Source organism: Pinus tabuliformis, chromosome 1_1, assembly GCF_031772625.1.
Source record: "Pinus tabuliformis cultivar Carrire ecotype Pingquan chromosome 1_1, CPIR1, whole genome shotgun sequence".
Taxonomy (NCBI): domain Eukaryota; kingdom Viridiplantae; phylum Streptophyta; class Pinopsida; order Pinales; family Pinaceae; genus Pinus; species Pinus tabuliformis.
In genome coordinates this window covers 674,207,655-674,232,315 of record NC_142297.1, presented here as the reverse complement: position 1 = coordinate 674,232,315, position 24,661 = coordinate 674,207,655, and the positions used below count along the sequence as shown (strand labels likewise).

The window sequence follows — 24,661 nt, the reverse complement described above, 5'->3', positions numbered from 1 at the left end:
GTGTATGCCAAAGCCACTAGCTCAAGTGTTCATTTTCTTATAGATGAGAATGAGCGAATGGCGAAGGAACTACAAGTGGCCAAGCAAGGAGGAGACTTGGTGACAACGTCCGCCCAAGCTGAATTGAAGAAGGCAATACTAGATGAAGTATTATCCCTTGACACAATTATGTGAGCATTCTACTCCAATTTTGGTACTGTGCACAAGGCAGTCATCCATCTCAATGGACGGCAGCAAGGATGTGCTAGCAGAGCACGCATCTTGACGAACATACATGTTGTTTTTGATGACATGCAAACATAGAAGATGAAGTACAAGGGAGCCCCACTTCACTTGCCAAATATGATGAGGCCAAATGCGGTCGAGCTGAAAGCATGTATCTGCAGTCATATCCAGAACTATGAGGACCTCCTGCAACTCATCACTAAAATACAGGCTTCCCATGCACAAGTATTCAAGATCATGGATGTTGTGGTGTGCACACATGTGATCCCATCACTTGAGACTCACACCCAGGGGAAGGCCAAGAAGCAAGTCCAACTAGAGCTCGAACCATACTTCGATGAGTTGATGTGCATTACTACCTGCCCAGACTTTCCTATCAGTGCAAACATCATGCACAAGTATGTTGTCGGTCCGGCCACATTGAAGACAATGATGCGCATGCTTTTAGACGAGTTGGACAGAGGAGCCCAAGCAGTGTACCCGGATGCTATGGAGGTGAAGGTCAGGTTTCAGATGGATGTCATCGCAGAACACACGAACACTATCAAAGACTACATATCTTGGCATCAATATGTTACTGTTGATCAACATGAGGATGCTGAGCAGTTGGACTTCTATAGTTGTCCACGTCAAAGTGATTTCTAGTTTGGCTTGCTCAAACCATTATGTTCACATGGGTACATATGCATTGTAATGTTGAGTCATGTCAAGTGTAAGTCAAGTGTAAATAGTGAATGTAACAGTCACAAAGTAGGTGAAGAGTCATGAGGGTAGTTGAACAGTCACAAAGGGGAATGTCAAGGGATGCCCCACCCTTTGCTCTAAATAGTCCCTAATAACTCATTGTATAGGCTTTTGGTCAACCAAGCTATTGATAAGACTATCTTGGAAAGAGCTTGGACAGTATTGTAACGCACCTTGGCTTCTCCACTGCACGGAGCTAGTTCATCTATTTGGAGGAGTAGGCGAATGTGGCTGTAATTTTTCACTGTTGGGGCTAGTAGGTTTACATGGATGTATTGTATGTTTTAACCCCATACAGAAATTACCTGCATACGAATTCTAAAACACAGAAAATAAACAATGTGAGAGCATAACACATAAAACACATATACACAAATATTTTCCCCTGGATCCCAAAACTAGAACTACCAGCTTAATTTTTCATTATGTTCCTTTCAATGTTACAATACATATATATACATGTTGAAGCATCCAATACCATGGACCGAAAAACATCGCGCCCAAAACCATATGTGAAAACCATGCACAAAACCATAGGTAGGTTCGCCCCACCTAATATAGGGTCCAAAAAAAAATTCCCCGAGGCGCTGCCCCGGACCCCATAGAGGGGGGCTACCTGCCCCCTTCAAACCCCTTATAACCCCTCCACTATGCAATAGATGCAACGAAGGGGGGGCTCCACCCCCCCTCTAACCCCCCAGTTAACTACGTAGGCTAGTCGTGGAAAGAATATAACACAACCCAACATGTATTGTATGATTGGAACTTACACTTCTTTATATAATAAGAGCCAACACTTTTTCATGCATATGTTGTTATTGTAATTGGAATTCTCTAGTTTCTTTAATGATATATGTTGTTTAACTTACGTATTTGTGTATGAACTGCTTCGTATGCAATTATATGAATCTTGTTGCAGATGTGCTCTTGGTTTAACCATCACTTTGGATTATCCACTGATCTGCTTTCCAGCTTGTGATGCATCTTCACTTGTGTGTTACCTTACCAACTGAGTATTGATACAAGTTGTCAAGGGGTGTACTCATCCCAACCCACTTGTGTTAGGACCTCTCATTCACCTTCCTTGACTCACTGTAGTAGTCACAACCTTGCTACTGACAGAGTTATCTTACTTGCCTCTGTGCGACATTGCGGTCAAGGCATTACCTTACGACCCACTATTGAGATTCCTACACCAAATGGTCTGAGGTCTAATTGGGACTTCTTACCAGGGAGATCCCTTTGACATGCTGGAAGGTCCAGCACTATCAATAGATGACATGGTAAGATATGGCAGGCCCTTGGATACTTCAGATAGGAGAGGTGATGGAAATAGGTACTATTCTAGTACTAGTTCTAACAAGCACTATGATCATCATTGTTATCATCCTTACAGGAGGAGTGATAGGGGATATTTTCCGAATGAGTTCAAGAAAGAAAAGCCACCTACATTGGATGGGGAAATGAAGAAGTCATAGGATGTAGAAGCATGGTTTCTTAGTATGAATAAGTTCTTCAGATTGTATGATTACTCAGGAAACATGAAGCTTGAAATAGCGACATTCACCCTTAAATATAAAGAAAATATCTGGTGGGAAGATGTAAATAATTTCAGAGGTATTTATGAATAGGAGTTGACTTGGAGTGTGCTCAAAGGACTTTTCAAGAAGAGGTATCAATCTGAGAGATACTATGATGACAGGGAAAATTAATTCTATGAGCTGAAGATGGGATCCATGACCGATGAGGAGTAAACTAGAAGATTCTTGGAGCTATTGAGATATTTGCCCTACCTCAAGGAGGAGAAGGAAAAGATTTAGAGATTCATCAGTGGGTTTCCAGTAGCATTCAAAGAGAGGATTAGTTTGATGAGCCTATATCATTGGAGGAGGCCATATGGAAGGTAAAGCATTGTTTTGAGAAATCAAACTGCATATTTGAGACTATGCCAGACTGGAAAGTAAATGTAAATAATAAAGGAAAATGGGACAAGAAGAGAACAAGACCTTAGGACATAAGTAACAAAGAGAATGAAGCCCCACATAAGAATTTCAATGCATTTGATAGAGGACATGGATTTCAGTCTGAGGAGCAGAATAAGGGTGATGGTTGGAAGCCCTTGCAATGTTGGCCTTGTGGAGAGATTATCCACAACATCATAGTGGTAGACCACAGATATACAATGCTGAGGAGGCACAAAAATTGGGAGATGTTCGACAGATTATTTCAGGGATCTATGCAACATTGGATAATAGAGAGGAAGATCACCAGGCATATATTATTGAGATGGACAATAAGTTTTGTGATCAAGTTGTTTATCTTTTGATTGACCCTAGATCTAATTATGTGTTTTTAGTAGTGAATATTTCTATTGACAAAGGTAAGGAAGTTAAGGATGCAGATGTCTTGAGTAACTACCCAGTTCTACAATAGTTTTAGGATGTGTTTGGGGCAGATATTTCAGAATTGCTTCCTCGGAGGGAAGTAGACTTTTCTATTGAGTTGGTAGAAGGGGCAACACCAACATCAAAGACACCTTACAAGATGAGCGCACCAAAGTTAGTGGAACTGAAGTTGCAATTGAAGTAAATTCTTGACAAGGGATACATTAGGCCAAGTGTGTCCCCTTGGGGTGCATCAATGTTATTTGTGAAGAAGAAGGATGGTACTCTCAGGTTATGCATTGATTATAGGAAGTTGAAAAAAGTTACCATCAAGAATAGGTATTCGTTGTTAAGGATTGATGACTTGTTTGATCACTTGAAGGGAGAAACAGTGTTCTCGAAGATTGACCTGAGATCAGGATATCATTAGGTATGCATTAAAGAAGAGGACATTTACAAGACTACTTTCCAAACCAGGTAAGGGCATTATGATTTTGTTGTAGTTCCATTTGGCTTGACTAATGCTCCAACTACTTTTATGTGCTTGATTAATAGTGTGTCGCTTCCTTATATGGACAAGTTTGTTATTGTATTCGTTGATGATATATTGGTATATTCTAAAAATGAGGAAGAACATGCTGAACATTTAGCAACAATATTGAGATTGTTGAGAGAGCATCAGTTGTATGCCAAACTTAGTAAATGTAGTTTCTTTTAGACAAAGGTACACTACTTGGGGCATGTGGTTTCCAAGGAAGGCATAGCAATGGATCCAGAAAATATAAGGGGCCATCATGGAGTGGGAAACTCCTAGAAATTTGGATGAGGTAAGATCATCCATGGGTTATAAAGTTATTACAGGATAGGTAGTATGCTATGAATCAAGGAAATGTAATGAGTAAGAGCATAATTACCCGACACATGATCTTGAGTTGGAACCAATCATTCATGCTTTGAAGATGTGGATGCATTATCTTCTTGGCAAAGGGTTCATCTTGATGAGTGATCATATTGGATTGAGGTATCTATTTTACCAACTGAATTTGAATGCCAGGAAAGCTAGATGGTTGACCACGATCAGTGAGTTTGACTTTGAGATCGGGTACATCAACGGTAAAGAGAACAAGGTTACAGATGCTCTTAGTAAGATGATACAAGTGAATCAAATAGTATCTATGAGCTCCTATGGGATATATTTTTAGGATCAGTTCTTGCAGACAGGTCAACAGGATGACAAGTATAGGGCGCTTACGTACAAATTACAACAAGGTACAGGTGATCACGATGTGAAATATCATCTCACAGCAGATGACTTGATTAGATTTAGGGACATGATATATGTGCCATACAATAGTGAGCTCAAGAACACTATCTTGAGAGAGTTCCATGTGAAATCATATTCAGGTCACCCAAGATATCAAAAGATATTGACAATAGTGAAGAATTTTTATTATTGGCCAAATTTGAAGAAGGAAGTGGTAGATTTTGTGGCTAGATGCTTGGATTATCCATAGGTAAAAGTAGAGTGTAATCATCTAGGTGGATTACTACAACCGATTCCAATTCCAGAGTGGAAATGGGAGGTCATTTACATTGATTTCGTTGTAGTTTTGTCGAGGACATCTAAATAGCATGATTCTATAATGGTTGTTGTGGATAGGTTGTCTAAGGTAGCGCACTTATTTTTAGTGAAGTCTACATATTCAACTAATGATGTATCAAATGTATTTATTAGAGATATAATGAGGTTGCATGGTGTACCAAAGAAGATTGTATCAGATAGGGATGCCAAGTTAACTTCTAGGTTCTTGTAAGAGCTATTTGCAGGTTTGGGTACAAAGTTCTCCTTTAGCACAACTTATCATCTGCAGACATATGGAAAAATAGAGAGGGTAAACAGGGTTTTGGAGGACATTTTGAGAATGTACGTCATGCATCAACAATGAAAGTGGGAATAGTATCTTCCACTGGTTCAGCTTTCTTACAAGAATGGGTACCAGGAAGGTTTGGGGATGATTCCATTTAAGGCATTGTATGGGAAGAGATATAATACTCCCATCAATTGGAGTGATCTAGTGAATAGGGTATTGATAGGACCAGACATGTTGGCAAAGATGAAACAAGAAATGCAGGTAATGAGTAAGAAACTAAAGGCAACACGGGATAAAAAAAAGAGTTATGCATATCAGAAACAACTTTCTTAGGGAGTTTTAGGTTGGGGAACATGTGTACTTGCACATCAAGCCCAAGAAGAGCTCCTTGAGGATTGGATCATGTACCAAGATTGCACCTTAGTTTTGTGGACCTTTCAATATTCTTGATAGGATTGGGCTAGTCACTTATCAAATTGCACAACCTCCGATAGTTAAAGTTGATGTTTTCTATGCGTCATTGCTTAAGACGTATGATAAATATGTTGATTATGTGATTGAATGCCCTATATTGCAGGTGGAACCAGAAGGAGAATTCCAGCCAGAACCTCAGTGCACTTTGTAGAGAAATATGCTCATGCTCCAGAACCAAGAAATTGAGCAAGTTAAACTGAAATGGAAGAACTTTAGGCCCGATTAAGCTACATCAAAGATGGCAGATCAGATGCAAGATCTGTATCCTTCTTTATTCGTTAGTTGAGTGAATGTTTTTGGCATATGTTTTGGTGTGGTGTTTTGGTATATGTATATATGTATATGGATGTAAATACTACTATGAGCTATGTTATAAAGCTCCAATAAGTAGTATGGGTGTAATGTCATTATGGTTATCACGTTGTTATGTTTCTCATGTTGTTTTTCTTCTTAGCAAGTTGATCATTATAAATACTACAACGTGCTAAGTTATAAACCTCCATGGGTAGTACGTTTTTCTTTCAATAGTCTTTCTTGTTGTAGGTGTCATTGAACACCAATGACGGTGTTCCCCCAAGGAGGAGGGTTATGTAACAACCCTAGTCAAAAATCCATGTAATAAAGGCAAAATAATAACCATGGTCATGGTACATGTATTCCAAGCTGAATGTTGGGAAAAAACATAGTGATGGGGATCACTTGTGATTAACTAATAGCTATGGAAATTGGCAAAGGCAATGGAAAAGACTTTGGAAAGGCATGAGGCATTAATTGGCCTTTTATTTATGAAAATAAAGGAAATTGGGAGAAAAGGAAGGTGAAATATCACAGGTTGCATGTTAGGAGGAAAACGAAGGAAAATAATAGAAAATTGAAGAAATTAGAGACCTCATTAATAAAAAGGATTATGAGGATTAGTTTGCATACTTTTTTTTTTCAGTTTAGTTTTGGAGCTCTCATTTTTCTACTCTCTCTCTCTCTCTTATACTCTTAGACACTTAGAGTTTTCTTAGAGCACTCTTGGAGGAGTGTGACATACTTTAGATTTTGGATCAAGGAGGTAAAGGAAGAGCATGAAAGTGCAAGAGGAAATTAAAATCAAAAACTATAGTGGGTTTTGGCTTAGTAGGTCCTAACCCAGGTTCAAAGTTAATTGCGCCAAACAAAACCATACACTACTAGCCCTTTCAGCATCAACTCACGTAATGCAGGCTCAAGTCTCACTCGAAGTAGTATGGGGGTATGCTGGAACCAAGTTTCCGCATCCAGAGATCAGTGTGATGTTGTTTATTGCCCTTGATCTACCTTCGTGCAGATCTATAAGACCCTAAGGTTTGGTACTACAACTTCACTTAAACAGCCTTTAGACCTTTGCAAAGGTCTACGATAGGTTTTTGTAGACCCCTAACAAATGGACCATCCACTTACGCACACCATAAAGCAACCCTAGATCTGGGTTCACACAGATCTACTTAAGTATTCAATAAACATAACATAATGCATTATAAGCTTCGCATAAATGCTTAACATGCATTGTGTATAGTTAGCAAAACTTATCCAATAGAGTCACACATTAATACATCATTATTTCATAAAGACAATATTCCATCACAACATATATCGCAAACATAGATAATAGAAGCAAACAAATAAACACATGAAATTCACCAACAATCTTCTTTATTGATCTTCAATATGAGGTTACAGACTCAAAACTGACCTGCGCACTTAGCTGCAGGGGTCTGCACACTCAGCTGCGGACTCTACTCTAGGCCTCCACGCACTCAGGTGTGGAGCCTTTTCCCTTCTATCTACCTGCTTCTTACTTGACCTCCTTCTCAGATATAGACATATGCATCCATCTCTATCTATATATGCCTTAGAATCTCTAAGACACACCTATCACTACAAGAAAAAAGGTCATTGGTGAGGGTCATGCCTATGATGGACCTTTAAGGTCCGACACCAATGTTGCATATGGTGATCGTCCTTAAAAAAACGTTGTTGTAAGCTTATGTAGTGATGGTCCTTTAAGGTTTGTCACCAAATCCATTTTCAATGACACTTTTGGTGAGGTTCGTTAAAGTCCTGTCACTAATTCTCTCTTCGGTGACACTTTTGGTGAGGGTCATTAAAGGCCCATCACTAATTCCCTCTTTGGTGACACTTCTAGTGACGATATTTTATTGACCCTCACCAATGCTCTTGTTGGTTACTTTTGGTGACGGTAAAAAAATGTTCATCATAATTGATCATTCCAATGAGTTTTTGATGACACTATGTACCTATTACTATATTTTTGTCAAAAGATAACGATTTAAGACCATTGTTTCGGAGTCCTTTTCTTTATGTGTCCAAGGCCATAGTGGTTAGAATTAGACAATTTTTTAAGAAATAATTAGTGTGTTTCATTTCCCTCAAGTCATAAGAATATAGTTTTCCTATTATTCAACACATGGTTCATCTCTATTAGGTTTATTATCTAACAAATTCCCTTTAGATAAATTTCCACTAGTGTGTGTAGGAACTATATTATTTAATACATAATCAAGCTCCGTCAATTCTGTTAATGAGAGAGACCTAGGACTCCTCAACACTCATGGCACACCTTAACATTCTTTAGAACACACTAACATTCCTTAGCACCTCGCATGTCTTGGAACATCTTTGTACCTAGAACATCTTGCCATGAACAGGACGCCCAAGAACATGTTGGCATGCCCTAACATAGCATAGCACTCCCCTAGCATGTGTTGGCATGCCGTGTAGTCCCTAGCATGCCATGGAACACCTTGGCATATTATTGCATTGACATACATTAAACTTGGCACACATTGGCACTTGGAATGTACTGGAACATATTATTAGTGTTCCTAACATTCCCATTTTGAAAAATATAGAGTCCCAACTTATTAACCCTCTTGTGTGTTCATTTCCTTGCATTTTATCTTAGTTATTTCTTTTGTTGCCTTGAAACTCCTTGACACATATTGGCATACTCTGGCACCCTAAACATCCTAGCATGTCTTAGCACCAGGTACGTCTTGGCATGCCTTGGCACTATTTGGCACATGTTAGCACACCCCGGAACTATCTAGCACACTCTAGCACTTCTTAACATGCCTTGATATTCCCTAGGATGCCTTACTCATGCTTAACATACCTTGTCACTCCCTCCTTGGCATGACAACTAACACTCCTTGACACACCCTCATATTCATTCACTTCCATGCATTTTTACCTAGTGCTCCCTTATGTTTTCCTAGTACTCCCTAACAATCCTCAACATGCATTGGCACTCTCTAGCACACCTTATAACTCTTCGACATGCTCTATCACTTCATAGCATGCATCACACTCACTGACACACGTTGGCACTTGTCACGTGTTGGCACTTGGCAAGTCTTAGCATGTTTTGAATGCGTTGAGATGAGTTGGTATGCTTTGGCATGGTTTAATATTAAAGTTATTCGAGATCAATTATTGGAAATTGGATGAGAAGCGACGGAGGAATATTTGGCTCTTAGAATGCACTAACACTTGGAACTTGGCACCTATTGTCACGTAGTGTTGGTGTGCCTAGCATGCCCCTCATGGAAAAGGTAAATTGGTGACTTATTAACCCTATTATGTGTTAATTTCCTTGTAGTTTAACTTGTTCCTCCCTTTTGTTGCCTTAACAATCCTTGGCATGCATTTTTATGCCCTTACACATATTGGCATGCCTTAACACTTGGCACATCTTAGCTTGTTTGACACACCTTTATACTATCTGACACATGTTAGCATGCCCTCGCATTTTCTAACACACCTTGGCAGTCATGCCCTCACAGCTAGCATTACATTTTTCCACGACTTGAGAACCTTACATTCCCTAGGACACCTTGGCACTCCCTAGTTTTCATGCCCTCATAGATAGCCTTACTTTTTTTGTAACTTGGGAACCCAACCAATTCATTAGAAAAACAATATTGTGCCCAACCCAAAGTCTCCCTTTCTATGAAATTACTTTGTCCATGCCTTATCACAATCATAGGCTTACCTCCTGCAAGTCATATTCTAAACTTCTCTTAAAACACTTCATCCTTGGGACACCTAGAATTCACTAACACTCCTTGGCACACACTCTTATTCATTCATTTCCAATCATTTTGACCTATTTCTCCCTTGTGTTCCCCTAACACTCCCTAACACTCCTCAACATCCATTGACATTGTCTGTCATGTGTTAGCACACCTTTTCATTCCTTGGCATACCATGGAACTCCTTAGCTATCATGCCCTCATAACTACCCTTACTTGTTTTGAGACTTGGGAACCCAACCAAGTCCTACCTCAACTACAACAACTTAACCAAGTTATAGTTACAACTAGACTATGCCTTGTTCACCTAAGAATTTCCTATAACACATTTTAGGCTACTCATGTCCAATTTCAACTCATCCCACTTAACAAGTTACCAAGTCAAGGCTCACGTCCAACCATGGCCATAAAACAACTAAGAAACATAGTTTACATCTTGACATGCCATAACACCTAGCACGCCTAACAATCCCTTATCCCTAAGTGGTGTGCGTTAGAATCCCCTATGTTTCTTGGCATGCTTTGCACTCCCTAGCACACCCTAGCACTCCCTGACATGCCCTGGAACTCTAGCATGCCTTGGCACTGCCTAGCATATAACCTTGTCACTCCCTCCTTAGAACACTTGGAACTCATTGACACCCCCTATTACACACTCTTATCTCTTCATTTCCATGCATTTTGAACTATTTCTCCCATGTGTTTCTATGGCACTCCCTAACATTCTCTAGCACACATTGGCACACCCTGGCACCTGACACATCTTGGCATGTTGCCCTAGCGCTCTACCATTTCTTGACACTACCTAACATATCTTGTCACTCCCTCCTTACCACACCTAGAACTCACTAACACTCCTTGTCACACACTCTTATTCATTCATTTCCATGTACTTGAAACTAGTGATCCCTTTTGTTTCCTTGGCACTCCATAACACTCCCTGGCATGCATTTGCACACCCTAACACCTGGCACATCTTGGCATGTTTCCCTAGCCTCTAGCATGCCTTAGCACTGCCTACCATACCTTGTTACTCCCTCAACACACTTATATCTCACTGACACTTCCTGTCACAAACTCTTATTTTTTCATTTATATGCATTAAATTGACCTAGTTCTCCCTTGTGTTTATCTGGCACTCCCTAACACTTCCTAGCACATGTTGACACACCTTGGCACCTGGAACATCTTGGCTGCATGTCTCCCTAGTAATATGGCATGACTTAGTGCAGCCTAGCATACCATGTCACCCTCTCCTTAACACACTTGGAACTCGCTGACACTCCCTGTCACACACTCTTATTCATTCATTTCCATTCATTTTGACCTAGTGCTCCCTTATGTTTCCTTAGCACTCCCTAACACTCCTTAGCATGCATTGGCACACCTTGGCACATCTTGGTATGCTTCCCTAGCAATCTAGCATGCCTTGGTACTACATATCATACCTTGTCACTCCCTCCTTATCACACCTGGAACTCAATGACACTTCATTTCCATGCATTTGAAACTAGTGTTCCCTTGTGTTTCCTTGGGTCTTGGCGCTGACACTCCCTAGCATGCATTCACGCCACACCCTAACACCTAACACATCTTAACATACCTTAGTAGTTGGCTTGTCTTAGCATGCCTAACATGCCTTGGAATTTTCTAGCATGTGTTAGTACTTCCTGGCATTCCTTGGCACACCTTGGCACACCCTAATTGTCATGTCCTCATAGATAGCTTTACTATTTTTTTGACTTGGGAACCCAACCAAGTCATTGGAAAAACAGTGTTGTGCCCAACCCAAAGTCTCCCTTTGTCTGAAACTACTTTGAGAAACCCCTTATAATTGTAACCATAGGCTCGCCTCCTACAATTCCTATTCTAACTTTCTCTTAACACACTTTGTCCTTGGGACACTTGGAATTCATTGACACTCCTTGGCACACACACTTATTTGTTCATTTTAATGTATTTTGACCTAGTTCCCCCTTGTGATGCCCTAACAATCCCTAACATTCCTCAACATGCATTGCAAATGTTTTACATGTGTTAGCATGCCTTTTCATTCCTTAGCATGCCGTGACACTCCTTAGCTACAATTCCCTCACAACTACCCTTACTTTTTTTGGGACTTGAGAACCTAACCAAGTCTTGCCTCGACAACAACAACTTGACCAAATTATAGTTACTACAACTAGACTATGCCTTGTTCACCTAAGAACTGACTATAACTCATCTTAGGCTACTCATGTATAATTTCAACTTATCCAACTTAACAAGTTACAAGTTACCATGTCAAGGATCACGTCCAACTGTGGCCATAAAACCACTGAGAAACATATTTTACATATTGACATGCCATAGCACCTAGCACATCTAAAAATCCCTTGGAACTATGTGGTACGTGTTAGCACCCCCTACATTTCTTGGCGTGATTTGCACTCCCTAACACTCCCTTACATTCCCTAGAATTCGAGCTTGCCTTGGCTTTGCCTAGCATATAACCTTATCACTCCCTCCTTAACACACCTGAAACTCACTGACACTCCCTATCACACACTCTTATTCATTCATTTCCATGCATTTTGAGCTAGTTCTCCCTTGTGTTTCCATGGCACTCCCTAACACTTCCTGACACCTGGCACATCTTGGCATGTCGCCCTGGCACTCTAGCATTCCTTAGCACTACTTAGCATACCTTGTCACTCACTCCTTAACACACCTAGAACTCACTGACACTCCCTGTCACATACTCTTATTCATTCATTTCCATGCATTTGAAACTAACACTCCCTTGTGTTTCTATGGCACTCCCTAACACTCCCTAGCATGCATTGGTACACCCTAGCACTTGGCACATCTTGACATATCATTGCCCTGGCCTCTAGCATGCCTTAGCACTGCAAATAATATCTTGTCACTCCCTCAACACACCTAGAACTCACTGACACTTCCTTTCACAAAATCTTATTCATTCATTTCCATGCATTATTTTTACCTAATGGCCCCTTGTGTTTCCATGGCACTCTGTAACACTTCCTAGAATGCGTTGGCACACCTTGGCACCTGATAAATCTTGGTCAGGTCCTGCCCTCAACCTCTAGCATTCCTTAGCACTACCTAGCATACCATATCACTCCCTCCTTAACACACTTGTAATTAGCTACATCGCCTGTCACACAATCTTATTCATTCATTTCCATGCATTTTGACCTAGTTCTCCCTTGTGTTTCCCTAGCACTCACTAACACTCCTTAGCACACATTGGAACACCTTGGAACTTAGTACATCTTGGCATGCTTCCCTAGCACTGTAGCATGCCTTGTCACTACCTAGCATACATTGTCACTCCCTCCCTAGCACACTTGGAACTCGCTAACACTCCCTATCACACACTATTATCCATTCATTTCCATGCAATTGAAATTAGTGCTCCCTTGTGTTTCGACGAACTCCCTATCACTCCCCAGAATATGTTGCCACACCCCAACACCTGGCACATCTTGGCATGCCTTAGTACTTGGCATGAATTGGCATGTGTTGGCATGAAAATGGGAATAGGGAAGAGACCCTGGGTTTAGGCACAAGGGGCCAACAACGCTCCATTGTAGTCTAGAACAACATTGACATTTTCACCTTACCCAGAGAGGGTAAGGAGTCTTACCTGAGTTGTGTCGTGACTGAAGTGTGAGGGGGTAGAATGAGGCACCAAGGGAACTACAACCTGCAATCAATGTTAACTCATAACAATCAAGCACCTATTGTAATCCAACCATACTATTCTACTCACATTCCCTTCGGAAATCATACAACATATAGATAGCTATTTAAATTTTTTAAAGAACTAGTATAGAACTCAATTGTCTCTTTCATTACACTTCATAGAAAGAAATACATAAATAAGTACAAAAGGCTCGAAGCCTGATCATCAACAACAAGAATGACCCAACCCATAGATCAAAGACCAATAGAGCAAGGGTGTAACCACCTTCCGCAACTCAGGAAAGTTGCACTAATTCCTAGCTCACTTGGTTCATGGTCAATAACTAGTATTCACCAACACTTTCCCATCCTTTCATATGCCTTTTATCCTCTACTCCACACCTAGATTGCCAGTTCCACTTGTTTCCTTCTCGGTTGACTCTGTTGTTGGCTTCCTTTTCTCTCTACTTTCTCGATTTCTCTTGTTCAACTGCTATTTCTCTCCCCCTCCACCTTTCCACAACTGTCAAACCACTCCTGGTTCCTATTCCCCCCCTCGGTTTCAGCTCCGCAACTTGACCAGTCCTCCCTGCCACCTGTTCATGTCTTGTCTTCTCACAAAAAATCAAAACAAAGGCCCCAACAACATGCCTAACATGCCTTGGAATTGTCTAGCATGTGTTAGCACTTCTTGGTATTCCTGGCACATGTTGGAACTCCCTAGTTGTCATGCCCTTATAGATAGCCTTACCTTTTTTGTGACAGGAAACCAACCAAGTCATTGAAAAAATAATGTTGTGCCTAGCCCTGACACTCCCCAACACTCCTTGGCATGCATTCACACTATCTGGCATGTGTTAGCACACCTTTTCATTCCTTAGCACGCCCTGGAACTCCTTAGCTATCATGCCCTCAAAACTACCCTTACATTTTATATAACATGGGAATCGAACCAAATCCTGCCTCAACTATAACAACAACTTGACCAAGTTACAATAACTACAACTAGAATATTCCTTGTTCACCTAAGAACTTCCTATAACTCATCTTAGGCTACTTGTGTTGAATATCAAATCATACAACTTAACAAGTTACAAAGACAAGGCTCACATCCAACCGTGGTCATAAAACAACTAAGCAAAAAACTTTACATCTTGACATGCCATATCCGCTAGCACGCTTAACAATCCCTTGGCACTATGTAGCATGTGTTCGCATCCCCTGCATTTCTGTAGAAAATCTGTGATAGGTTAACCCGATAATGAAATATAAATCAAAGCAGAATACGATAACCTACTTCTATTATCAATTTGTGGAAGCTTAAAGATCGAGCTGAACAATATAACCAGAAGGAGAAGAATCAATGGCACAACACACATGAAAATACTTCAGAAAAAGCCTCAGCTAAAAACCCCACATTATTGTATTATCATACATGGTGGAAATACATAGGAATTATACAAAGCCTTAGCTCTCATAGCTAGCCAGCTCTCAGTACAATCCTCATAGATGCTCACAGGCAATCTTGGATTCTCTCCAGCCTTCCTCTCTGCCCTCCAAGCTCCTGTTTCCTTGCGTTGTTCCTTATGGATGATTTTCCTATTACCAAGTGGAAAACCAAGCCTTCAAAACTGCGCAATCCTCAAGGATGAATCCTTGACTGCATGCATGATTTTTTTCCATGAGAAAACACATGCAACTGGTAGTACACTGTCCTTGAACATTTATCTCAACTGGGTCTTTCTCAGAATAGACATGCATGAGTTTCTGATGAGGGAACCTTCAGTTAACTGGAGTAGCACTAGTTGAGTGCATTAATGCATCAACTGACTATTAACTCACTATTAGTTCCTCAAACAATTTGGAACTAATGTAACTAGACTTAACTCAGTAAACTGGGTAAATTAATTACAACTCAAATATAATTCAATCTTATCTCATTAATTTAAGAGATAAATCTTGCATGACTTCAGAAATACTTCTAACTTGAATTTCTCCAACTAATTAATTTAAAATTAATTAATTAATTATTTCCAAGTAGTTGTTAAGACTAAATTCAACTTTAATTCACAATTTAATTCAAGGACAAATCAAATTGGAATATTCTTGTTTCCATATTTCAACAATTTATTGGAATGCTTTGGCACTCCCTATCACATCCTAGCTTTCCCTGACACTTAGCACACCTTGTACTCACTAACACTCTTTGTCACAATCCTATTCATTCATTTCCATGCATTTGAAACTAGCGCTCCCTTATTTTTCCCTAGAACTTGGCCCTAACACTCCCTAGCATGTGTTGGCACCACACCCTAACACCTGGAACTTCTTGGCATGCCTAAAATGCCTTGGAACTATCTAGCATGTGTTAGTACTTCCTGGCATTCCCTGGAACACCTTGGCACTCCCTAGCTATCATGCCCTCATATATAGCTTTACTTTTTTTGCGACTTGGGAACCCAACCAAGTCATTGACAAAACAACATTATGCCCAACCCAAATTCTCTGTAGATATGTTTGTATAAACAACTTTTTGCTAATCTAGTGTCTTTCCTCGGTCCTTACCTTTCCATTCTTCAATGAGGTTTGAAAGACTGAATTCACCCATATCCATGTTCTCTTACCCAACAACATTCCCCGTTCCTTATATGTTTGACATATCAATTTTCCATATTGGTGCGTTCTTTGTGGATTCCTTTGTCATTTTTCTCTTATGAGCTTCCACCTTTAGTTTTCTAATTCCCTTCTCTTGATTCATTTATTAAGGATGTACTTGATTTGACATATCTTGCTCCTCTCTAGTCATTGCCTCATAATGGTTTTTGGATTGAAAGGGCTCCTCCAATGCTGCCCCATTTTGTGCTTGAGGCTTTTTTCAAAGATGTTGGACTTTCTGAAAATCCTCGTTATCTAATTTTGGTTGAATTTTTTTTGTTGCCTCTATGAGACTCATGGGACAATCCCTGAATAAATGGTTTTATTCATGACACCTACAACATCTTAACACTACATGCCCATAATCTAGAGGTTGTTTCCAAACCTCATCATGGTAGTAGATTTCAATTGATTCTTGTAGTGGTTGGGAGACATTCATATACACACATATACTTGCATATGAGGTGTAGCATCCATGCTTAGCCACTTTGAATATTTTCACAAAATCTCCAATCATGTTTCCAATACCTTGTAAGATTCTCCATAGGGGAACCCAAATTAGGGTGGTGAGGAAATTTTTTTTTTTGGGTTGTTCCTTTCTTGCTAGAATTTCATGAATACCATTGCATTATTAAAAAAGTCTAGGTCGTTCTTGAATACTCTATCTTTGTCTTCTAGATTTGCAAAAATCATCGTGAAGAAACCCTGTGCTCTTACCTCAAGATCAATGTGTCCCTTCAATTTCCATGTTAATTGGATCCATCTAACCAATGCTCTCTTTCTTGGCCAAATCCCAATGAACTTGCATATTAAGGCACAATCCTTCATATGTTGGATGCAACTCCCAATTTTGTCTGATCCTATTTCATATTTCGTATTCTTGACTGCCTTATGGAGGCATCTTTCTTGATACCATTTTTCCAATTCAACTTAGTGGAGGATCGTCTTTGTTTCTATCCACACGACTTGGCCCCAAAGTTGATCCATGGGGTGCTTGCATCTGATGGCTCAAACCATAATTTCCATCTCTTCCACCCACATTATTAAAACAGGGATTTGTACCCCCCGAGGCACTCGCCATGACTGCTATGATGCCCCAATATATAATTTAAGAGCTAGATCAGTTTGGCAACAACGCAAAAGAAATTACTTCCGTACAATGATGCATTCAAGACCTACAAAATAAACCCTAACCCATTTACTAAGACAAACCTAACATATACATATAAAAAAACAACACAAACCTATTTTCTAAAATATAATAATTTTAGCTAATTATATTATTTTGGCGCATATATATCATACTCAATAAAAAAATTCATTATCATTAATTAAAAACTTGTTTACTAATATAATTAGTTATTCAAAACTTTAATTTACCATGTGTTATCTATAAACTCAAAGAATACACTCTTCCCTACCATATTGAGATAAAGTTTCTATGATAATAATGCATATATATCCAATGATAAAAACAGACACATTATATAGATTATATATTTATTATTAAATTAAATACCTTTATATTTAACATTATATTTCAATTTATATAACCTTTATGACTTTGTTACATGCTTTATATTGTTTCCCATTTCTAATATGTATGTTTTTTCAATCTTCCATTAATAAATCAAACTCCTTTACACTAGGTTTGTGTGTTCTCTAACATTAGATATTAAGGGTGGAAGAATCAAACCCATAGTCACGCTGGTTTAGTTTTGAGTACTCCTTGTCACGGATCTTTGTAGCGCCAATGGTGTGACAGTGGTGGTAAATATTTAAATATTAGAAAGTCTGGAAAATCTAGTGGCAAAGTTAAAATATCAGCCAACATTTTAGAGGGAACCCAATTTCTCCATTTTCACCCTTTCTTTTGGCTTGCCAGTGTGATCACGTTGAACGCCCATTCTATCTAAATTAAGAAGATCTGTTCATGGCAGAGGCCGAGGCCACAGAGAGTGCAATATCGTGAAATTTGAGTTCTCAGGGTGTTTCATTGCTCAATTCAGTCGTTGAATAAAGTTTTTGATACTTCGCTAATTCTGTGGATGTGCATTTTGTAGGGATTGGAAGTTAAATATTGATATTTAAAAAGATGATTTTGGCTATGCAATCCTTGGCACTCTGTTAATCCCGCTCCCAACCGTTGTGAAAGGATTCACCCATGAAATCACAATAAATTGCAAATATCAGGTATGCAAACCATTCTCAGTAATAAATTATTTTAATTTTTTAATAGGCTTTCTCCTGCCCTGGCTTATTTTCTAAAATCCGAATTAGTATCCAGGCCTTTACACGATCACTTTACATTCATCTCTCGCCTTTACATTCATCTCGTTCCCCTGGTCTAGCTGCAGAAGCAACAACACTGTTGTTTCCAAAGTCTAAGAACATGAAACTGGATTCGTTGCCTTTGAAATCTTGTACCATTAAATCAGATGTAAATCCATGTACTGGAGCCACACAATTTAAGAGATTGAGCCTAAAGCTTCTGAAGAGAAATATGTTTTATGCACCGATGATATTATGATGACCCCTATAAACCCCAACGGTCCTGTAAAGGCATCTGGTAGCAGCGATAGTAAAATAAAGGTTTCATCAGTGTCACGTACACCTTCAACGAAAAAAGGATCAAAGAGAAAGCGTTATTTATTTTTGGAAACCTTAGGTTTAGAGTCTAAAGCAGGAAATTTGAGCAGGAAATTTCTTCATTGTTCTGGTATTTCAGTGAAGGGTTTGAAAAATATAGCTCTTAAGGCTCTGATGAAATCGTGGATATGGGCAGCAACAGTACCAATGTGATTGTTGCACGATTTCTGGAAGAAAGTAGGCTTCCATACTCAAAACTAGTGCAGCAGATTTGAGAAGTTGAAGGACAAAATAGATCAAAATGGAGGAGTAGAGATCAGACTAGCAACTGTAAGAAGTTCAGTGCTGCTTATTAGGCAACGTCATTTCTATGGCATTCCAAAAGCAGATGTTGATGTTCTCAAAGATGAATCTGAAACTTGTCTGTGATGTTGGGAGGTAAAACGCAAGTTATAGTTATCTCATTCTTTCCTTTGTTTTCAAATTTCATAAACGACTGAAGGTTCAGTTCATTAAAATCCTTTTTCACGGTAGTACATCACACCAATGCAAGATTTTGCATTGTTGAACTCAATTTTGCTGCTTGGTTGTTGTCAACTCCATTTTATTTCTTCAACTAATTTTTTCATTCATGAAGGCCCGAACTAAAGATATTTGATCTTTCCCATGATAGGTTAAGGACACAAAGTTGTTGCCTAAGTCAAATCGTGATCTTGTCAGTATTCACCGCCGATGTCGAAAAAAGATCCATGAATGCATCACTGCTCTTTCAGGTTGATAATGATTCTTCCTATTAATGCTTCTTATTTTGATCTTTGCCCTCCTACCAGTCTAGCTTTTTTCTTTTTATTTTTCCTTTTTAAGAGATGCCTTTCACGTTCCTGCTTTCCCATTTTTTCTTGTATTTTTATTTTTATTTTTTATCTTTATTCAAGTACCTAGTTTCCATCCCATAGAAAAGGTAGGATCTTTATAGCATAAGACTATTTAACAAGGCACAAAGTTATTACAATAATATATTTGATATAAACTTAATATGTCACTTGCAAGAATTGAATGTAGGTGTGGAAGATTAACAATCATTTTTTTCAACCACCAAAAATAAACCTAATTGACAATACTTTTTGTACTTATAAATTTCATTAACTTATTTTAGTCATAATTGGACTTATTTTTTTTTCTTATTTCCAATAAATTTATCTTCATCCTGAGATGGAGCTGAAGTAAATTACATAATCCAAATCTTTTCTCTGCTTGTTTCCATGTGCTTTGTTCCCCTTTGCAACTTTGGATAATGATATTACACTTCAATTTAAATAAACAATGGATGCTTTAATGGAGATGTGGATAAAGAGATCCTCCCAATCCAGTTAATTTCTTTGTGAAGTGATTTGGTGAATCGTTGATTAGGACAACGCCTTTTATTTCTATTTCTTTAATGCCACTAACATTTCCTTTTGAAATCAGTTTTTGTGATTGTTGGATGCCTTTTAGCAGGCCTTTTGGTTGTATCTTTATTGGTATGATGAGTTATCAGATGTAATCCTTTTATTTGTAGTAATGCAAATGTGTGTGTTTTTTAATTTCCTTAGAAAATATGATGGATGCTAAGTCATATGACACTAGGAAATTAGACATGGAGGACATGGAAATACAAGTATCTAATATAGGCATAGTTTCCATGTTAGATATTTGTATTTCCATTTCCTCTATGCCATGTTCAATACTTGTATTTCTAGTTCTCCATGTATGTATATGTGTACACATGTTTTGTAAATGTTTTATTTTTTAGAAAATGTGGATCTTTATGTCTATATTTAATTTTTGTATTTGTAGTGCTTTCTTTCTCTCTCTATATATAAAATGCTTTCTATTTCAAGAAAGAAATTGAAAGTGCATTCTCTAGGTGATGTGACAACATCAAAATTTCAAAATTCTCCTCATCCGTTTCCAACTCTTCTACTTGATATGCTTCTAGATTGTGCTTTCCAAGATGTACTGGATACCAAAAAACAAAAAATATTCTTAACAAGGCCATAAAGGAGCCTTCTTGAGAGTCAAATAACATAGAAAACTAAATGCAAAGACTGGCCAAAGATTTTTTTTGACACTGTATGCGCTTTAACCGACATGCAGTATGTAGTTTTCATGGCACGTTGATGTCGAAGGACCTGATGCTTATCATGTATAGATTTTGACACACCAATTTGAGAGACTACATTTTTATCAAGTATTTAACTGTTTTACTCATATTTCTCTTTTAGTGTACTGATTGGACTTTATGCCTCTGTTTTTTGGATGTGAAGGAGTATTACATCGAACATATAGATGGTTGCCCAGTGAACTCAGAAGCAGAACAACGATGAGTAATCCATTGTTTGGAGGCATCCATAGAGAGAAGGGTCCCCAAGGTATGTCACATTATTCATATAAGCATTTTGAAATAATACGGATATATTATGAGATTTTAGGGATATATACTCACAGACATAGACATATGGATAGATAGATAGGTATACACACATAGATAGACAACGATATACACAGACTCATAAATAGATATACAAATACATAAATTGTGGTCAATTTAGGTGAGTTCCCTTGAATTGTTTGACAAACTAAACATATGGCTGGTTGGCGATAAGAAGTGTTTGATCTGATCCAATCTGCATGGGTTGAGACTTGAATTGTGCAGTGGTGATCATGTTGGTATTCTCTTTGATGTCACATGGATATTTCATGAAAATGGACTTGAATTTATAAGTGTTTCCCATGACTAGGTTCTCTTTTTGTTTTTCTAATTGTCCTTTTCACCATGGGCTTGAGGCATTGATTAACTCTGTCAAGATTTGGAAACCATTCCTTAAACATTTTAGATGGATAATAGGTGCAATATCTGACCTTAATATTTTTTCTTACAAATTGCATTTCCTCATGACATATAGGAATATTTTCTTTAGAAATAATGATTTTTCTTAGTTTTGATTATTGTTGTGATGCCTTATAGGAATATTTAAATTAAGAAATTTCAATGGTTTCATGTTATGCTTCATCATCTAAGCCAAATCAGGTATGGGCTAAAACTATCTACCTTCAATACTCCAACAGACAAGAAATTTTCAATAGCAAGAACACTGGGGATATTTCCAACAATGTTCTGCTAGTGACTATTGAGGGTGTAGAGGCTAGTGATGTTAGCATTGGTGTTTTGCATTTTGTAAGTCTTTAAAACTTCACAATGAAAAGATCAATACTTGGAGTAGAAAAGGTATTTTAGCCTCTTTAAGTCAATGATCCAGGAGGATCCTCAATTTTCTCCAAGTTCAAAGGTCTCAGATGTTCCCAGAAATAGTGCCAAGATGAAGAGCTCGTCGATCAATCCGATAGTGTCTTTGGTTTCACATTTGGCCTTCGGATGAAGGAGAAATTGCCCGTTGAAGTTTATGGAAAACAGGTGAAAAGGGGGCCTTGCTGGCCATGTGGAATTCACGTAGCTCGACAAGTGGAAGTGGTAAAAAAGGTCAAAGTTTAGTTTTTGGGTTTGATTGGTTAAAAGGTGCATACGTTAATTAATGTGGGTGCATTAATATGTGCATGGTGAGAATTTGAGTTACAAACTACATGTTAAAACCTAAATACTATGGTGGCAGCTTTCAAATGCCAAACCATATTTTAAAACCATATAATAACTATGGCGCAGATACAAAGTTGAAAACTATATATTAAACTATATATATCACCATGGTGCAAATACATATTAAATATATATCTTACCATGGTGGGATCAAAATTCTTCTATTTTACTACAAGAGACAATGAAGTATGTTGAAAATCAAGTCGTTGTAGTTGGTACAAATGTGCGGAAAATTTGTGAAGAATTCATTCAGGATATCCTTCCACCATGTCCCAAATCTACTATGAAAAACATAGCTTCTGACATATCTCTTTACTTTGTTGAAGAGTTTGAGCTATTTGAAAAGCCAAAATCAAATCCAAAAAAGTTACATTCTTTAAATGTGGAATCTGAGGCCTATCCCAAATTGGAGCAGAACTATGTTTCTAGCGAAAGCTTATCTTCTGACACATCTATCGACTTTACTGAAGAGTTTGACACTTCCCCAAATCAGAAAAAGTTAGATAGTTTGAATGTGGAATCTGCGGTCTCTTCCAAATTGGAGCAGAACTATGTCTCTAGTGGGCAAGATTCAGTTTGTGTCTTTCTAGTTCTTGATAAATTACAAAAGGACCATCCAGTTCTTCCTGAGGAAAAACCTTCTGAATTCCCAACCTTGGACATTTTGGAACAGCCACCTTGTCTATCAGTTGAGGATCTATCTGCTCCTGAGGACTTAAGCTTTAATAATGAAGCACAAAAGTAGTCGCTCCAGCATTGATCTTCCCTAAGGTGCTTTTCTTAAATCACCAGTAGATAAAACTGGGTCTGAACTCTATCAAGATGATCATAAAAATGAAGATATTTTTGCAGTAGCTGAAATGCAAGTAAATGATCATCCAATTCATAAGGATGGGATTGATGAAATCATCAGGGAATCTGGGGTGCATTTCATTGAGGAATCAGGTAATTGTGAAGAGAATGTCAAAGTGCATGAAGAAGACAGAGAATTTTTTTTTTCAATTATTGAATCTTTTATTCCAGATCCTGCGAATTTATCTGAGGAAGAATCTCTTCATGAACTGCTAGCTGTTGCACAAGATGAAAAAGAAGAGTCAACATATTGGTATGAAAATGAATATGTACAAAAGTCGTATATGATCGATATCTCAACACCTAATTCTTTATTAGATATGAATGTTGATAAATGGAAACATGTTGAAAATTGTGATTCAGAGTGGGAATTTCTTTGAGACATTCCTAGGTCTAATAAATATTAAGCTACCATAAAATGGAAATATTAAGTTGTGATATCGAGTCCATCTGACTGCTAAAACCCTGAAGCTTTTAACAAGACTATGATTCAGGGGAACATTCTAGTTTGTGGATATTCATACAACTTTGCATATGGTGCTGCATCTGTAAGACGCCTGTTAGAAACTGCAAAGAGTTTAGGTGCAGTTGGGTTCATTATGGCAATCCGTCTCTAGGAGCTAAATTTGATCCAGTTCCAGTGGGAATTCCAGGAATTGTTATAAAAGAAGTAGATCAAACACAAATTCTTGTAGATTACTATAATAGATCAACAATAAGGGATCCATTAGGTCAAATCACAAGGTTTGGAGCTAAGGCTTCCATTGGAAATGGGTTGAAGCCTATATATCAAGGTACAACTCCTCAGGTAGCATTCTATTCTTCTAGAGGGCCAGATATTAAGGATTCCATCTTTCAGGACACTGATGTTTTAAAGCCAAATATTCTGGCTCCTGGTTCTCTAATATGGGCAGCATGGTCTCCTAATGGCACTAATGAAGTCAATTATCAAGGAGAAGGATTTGTCATGATATCAGGGACAAGCATGGCGACACCACATATAGCTGGCATTGCAGCTTTGGTGAAGCAGAAGCATCCTGATTGGAGCCCTACTGCCATCAAGTCAGCTTTACAAACAACATCAACAGTCGTTGACCACATGGGGAAGCCCTTGCAAGCACAAAATCAATCTTTTCAAAAGTACTTGTCTTTTCAAATATTTTAAATCCAATCGATTAAATGTGTTTTCTATTTTCTCAGGATATTTTCCTAATTAATGTAAAGTTCACACATGAATTATAAAAAATCCTTAGTGATTGAGTATGATTATACACAGTTTTCTTGGTCTATCTCAGGCACTTGAGAGGATATATTAATATCCTCCCCAACCATACTCAATCACTAAGGATTTTGATAATTTATCTCTATATTGGGCTCCTTAAACTATCTCAATTAGCAACAAATAATGATTGTTAAAATCCTTCGATACAAACTTCCATTTATATTTTTATGACCACTTAC

The 24,661-nt window shown here is 38.3% G+C and overlaps 2 pseudogenes; both read left to right on the top strand.

The window, feature by feature from the left end:
- The first annotated feature begins 22,493 nt into the window (after window positions 1-22,493).
- Window positions 22,494-23,621, top strand: LOC149215210 (uncharacterized; annotated as a pseudogene).
- Window positions 23,622-23,685: 64 nt separating this feature from the next.
- Window positions 23,686-24,365, top strand: LOC149215209 (subtilisin-like protease SBT2.6 pseudogene; annotated as a pseudogene).
- Window positions 24,366-24,661: the final 296 nt, after the last annotated feature.